Here is a 4638-nt window from a genome sequence, read left to right as displayed (position 1 = left end):
GCCCAGCCAATCAGAAATGTGTACTTTTTCTCCCAGGATAGTCCCACCTCTCTAGCAGGCACTAAACATGGGGGTAAAAGTTCTCTGAACTAAGTTCTCTTTTTGGTGTGAACGCAAAATTCCAGGCACTAAGGGAACTAAACGGTAAAAGTACTCCGGTGTGAAAGCGCCGCTGTTTAATCCCCACTGCAGTCAGCATGTCGTTGTCCACAGTATTAAATGTATGTAAGTCGCTTTGGGTAAAAACGTCTAACAAGTAACATGTAATTAGTTCCTTAATTTGACAAAACGTAAACAAATCTCATTGTTTACGTCATTTAAATTTGCACAACACTTCCAATTCACCCGGCTAATTACATCTTTCTCTCCCCCCTCCTCTCCATCGCTCTCTCTCTCTCTCTATAGTGAATAAAGGGTGTGTACGGCAAGCAGATGACCCTGAGAGTGTCGCCATGGAAACTGGGTCAGCTTCACGGTAGCCATGGCAGTGACATGTCTGTGTAGTCCTGCGACAGGTGTGTGTGTGTGTGTGTGTGTGTGTGTGTGTGTGTGTGTGTGTGTGTGTGTGTGTGTGTGTGTGTGTGTGTGTGTGTGTGTGTGTGTGTGTGTGTGTGTGTGTGTGTGTGTGTGTGTGTGTGTGTGTGTGTGTGTGGTGTGTGTGTGTGTGTGTGTGTGTGTGTGTGTGTGTGTGTGTGTGTGTGTGTGTGTGTGTGTGTGTGTGTGTGTGTGTGTGTGTGTGTGTGTGTGTGTGTGTGTGTGTGTGTGTGTGTGTGTGTGTGTGTGTGTGTGTGTGTGTGTGTGTGTGTGTGTGTGTGTGTGTGTGTGTGTGTGTGTGTGTGTGCAGGTTGAAAGCATGTATTCTTATTGTGTTCGTGTAAATCTGTGAGAGGTCTATATCGCCTAATAATGAATTAATTTATGACAATGTTGCAATCAAATTATTCTCTCTAATGGCGATGTCACACCATAAAATACTGACATGTTTTTCACGCTGCTATTATCCTACATCAAAGATATTAATATTATAATAATAATCCATTACTCAAGGAAGCCAACCCTCACACACACTCACACACACACCATTGGCCATGCATGCCATTGGGAGCTCAACATGTTGACTGCAAGGGATCGAACCGACAACCGTCAGATTGTAAGGCGACGCACCACCTCACACCCACAGTGGTCGAATCAGAATTCCTTTATTAGTCCTGCAGCGGGGAAATGTACAACGTTACAGCAAAAGTGACATAAAGGCATGAAGATAAAAGGCAAACAATGATAAGTCTTTATTGCTGTTAAATATAAAAAGTATACAAGTAGAAACCACTCAGCGGTGAGAAGGAGCGGCTGGAACAGGCAGACACTGGAAAATGAAAATGTGTTTTGTAATAAAAATGTACCGGACTTCTTTCTGCGGATTGATCTGAATGCACACAGTCCCTAGATCAGAGCATCATATGCAGTGGTCGAGTACGCTGTGTCATAAAGGGGGTAAAAGGTCTTTAAGATGTATGAAGGTGTCAAGGAACCCCCCCCCCCCCCCCCCCCCCCCCCTCTTCCTACTCATTACCAACGCTAATGAAGGGTCTGTCAGATACCTCTCTCTCACTCTTTATCACTCCCCCTGCTCTTCTTCTCCTCCGATGTGAAGCCACTGGAGTGGAATCATTGTCAGATTTGAGGTGATCGTCATGGCTGCCTAAAACCCTCCCGTTTTTTCTCTCCTCCACTTCCTCTCTTCCTGTATGCTCCTGATATTTGATATACTTTATTAACCCCCGTGGGGAAATTGTTTCTCTGCATTTGACCCATCCTGTGTTAGGAGCAGTGTGCTGCCATTTTGAACGGCGCCCGGGGAGGGTTCCTTTCTTTGTCCTCCTATGATTAAGTGGTCCAGAGCCCAGGGGGGTTCATCCATTGGTCTGCGTAGAGACAGGGTCATTAACACCGGCACACTGCATCCGAAGAGAGGTGAGAGTCGTTATCTGTCTGGAGGGAAAGTTCAAATTGTAATATGAATTACGGATGTAGAACACCTGAGGTAATATTGGATTTTTAAAGCCAGGGGTGACGTCCTTTCTCTGGGATGAAGAGGCTGATTCCCGGCAGTTTGAGCTGGGGAGAACTTGCCTGGAACATACACAAAAGCATGTTTTCTTTCAAACATAAACGGTTATTTTGTGTTTTTTTGTAAATATTGAGTGTTCTTGTATTTTAATGTGTGGTTTTTGTTATACATCGGGACTGTGGGAAACAGTATTTCGATCTTTCGGTGTGTTCATATTTTGAGATTGACAATAAAGTTGACTTTGAAACATCAGGATAAAACGGCAACTTTCTGGATTGTTTCTTGGATGACACCTTTGTGGGAAATGTAAGGGAATGTAGTAAAGGCATATCGTTTTCACATTCAACATTCAACCGGGAAAAGAAAATTACCAAAATGAAGAAATGCAACACGTTCGGGCCTGTGTCCACTGCCCATGTTTGACAGAAAGCCTCACAGGGTTTCATCAGAAAAACACTCTCTGACCCTGACCATACGGCGATTAAAGTATACTCATCTTCAACAACTGTTAATGGTGCCTAACAATATACAGAAATCCTCAAGGCTTCAGTACACTCGTAGAAGTGCACTGCAGATAGATTGAAAAGCATATGAATATGTTTTTTAGCAGATTTAATAACAATAATAATTCCTTACATTTATTATAGCGCTTTTTCAATGACGCTTTTACATATACACACATTACACATATATCATACATGCAATGATCAGATACTGTGGACAATACCCACAGGAGCAAGATGTCAGCTAATTTAAATTGACTCCTCTACTTCTCCAAGCTACTGTTAATGGTGCCAAACGAAAATTCAAAGCTTCAGTACACTCGTAAAAAGCGAGTTCCACTGCAGATATCGAGAATACATGAATACACTCCTGCTTATCGAGAAGGAGGTTCAGCACTCAATCAGAATAATAAGATTGACCTCTGCTGGTTTGATGCTACAGTGTGCTACTGAAGTAGTAGATGTTGACCTCTGATGGGGGAAGTCGTCTCGAGACATTTACACTAACGTCATTACATTGCCACCGCCAGGAGAGAGGAGGAGAAGTGAAGAGGAGAAAGGGCCAAGGAAAGGAAAGAAGGGGTCATTAGAAGGAGAGGTGGTCATCTTGAAAAGTCTTCGGATCGGTTTGAAACCTGAAAAGGTGACGGGATATTTGGAACGATTGATCAACAAAATCTACACACGCACGCACGCGCGCGCACACACACACACACACACACACACACACACACATCCTTTTGTGACTGAGTTTGAATCTTATTGCACTAAATGTAAGTCACTTTGGATAAAAGCATAATGTTTAAGCAACGGAATTAATGAATGTTTAAGGAGGGTAAAAGTGGAGAGGACATAGGCTACTAGAGGACAGGAGGAGACAAGGTGTCAAGGGTGAATGGAAAAGGAGGATGATAGAAAGAGGAGAAGGGAGAAGGAGGCGGGCAGAGGAGACGTCCTTTGTGCGGTGGAGAAAGGTCAATTAGACAGTTTACAGGCCACCATCGCACAGAATCAGCCTCAGACACACACACACAGCCTCAGACACACACACGCGCGCGCACACACACACACACCTCTCACACACAGCCTCAGACACACACATGAAAAATGGATTGAATTTCATTATCAAGCCAACTCGCCCATCAATTAGCAGGAATAAGATAGCACCAGCTCTCACTGAGGGAACAGGCACGGGATCATCAATACTATTTCTACTGGTGTGCCACTTATATTAAATCAATGCCATATTTTTCATCAGAAAATCAGCACAGTACATTTGAATGACTCGTGATTTCAATTAGTTACAGCGAACCTATTGTAGTATTTTCTGGTTTTTCCCTTTTCTGTACTGTGTAATAGGTTTGTGTGCGGTCTGCAAAGCCTCCAGACACTCCCCCCCCCCCCCCCCCCCTGCCTGAAACGCCTCCATAGGACTCCTTTGTTTACTTCAGCAACATAATGACCTCACTATTTAACACCCAAGCTTCTAAGTTAACACATTGTACGTGATAGGCTAAGGGGCGGGACATCTCTATGCTGTTGACCAATCGCAACAGAGCCGGCCAGCAAACCAATCAGAGCAGACTGGGCTCTGGTTTCAGACAGAGGGTGAAAAGAGGTGCTGCAGCACAGGCAGTATGAGAAAAATAAAGAGCTTATTGAACATTAAAGCATGGAGACATGTCACAGGAGAGGAACTAAATGCTGATGTGTGTATAGAAATGAGCAGAATGTGTCCTCTTTAACTAATTTTCTCAGTCTTGATGACTTATCTGCGTTTTAAGGCCCCTACACACCAAGCTGGCACCAAAGAACACGTCCCGACGGACCCGACTGTTGTGTCGCCTCACGTCTCCTGCGTCTTGGCCAATAGTCGCACTGGAACACACCGCAAAGACTTCAGCACGTACGAACTGCGCATGCGTGAGTGGCAATAACTCTCCTGACCAGCAGGCGGCGGTAGTGTGTATTCGTCATTCAAAAGACGCAACAACCGGAAGACTGCCTGCGTGATAACCGAGAGAAGAAGAACCGACTGCGTGATATAAACAAACAACAAATACCGTC

Source organism: Pseudochaenichthys georgianus, chromosome 11 (genome assembly GCF_902827115.2).
Source record: "Pseudochaenichthys georgianus chromosome 11, fPseGeo1.2, whole genome shotgun sequence".
In the NCBI taxonomy this organism is placed as follows: domain Eukaryota; kingdom Metazoa; phylum Chordata; class Actinopteri; order Perciformes; family Channichthyidae; genus Pseudochaenichthys; species Pseudochaenichthys georgianus.
Note: the sequence above shows the minus strand (reverse complement) of the source record.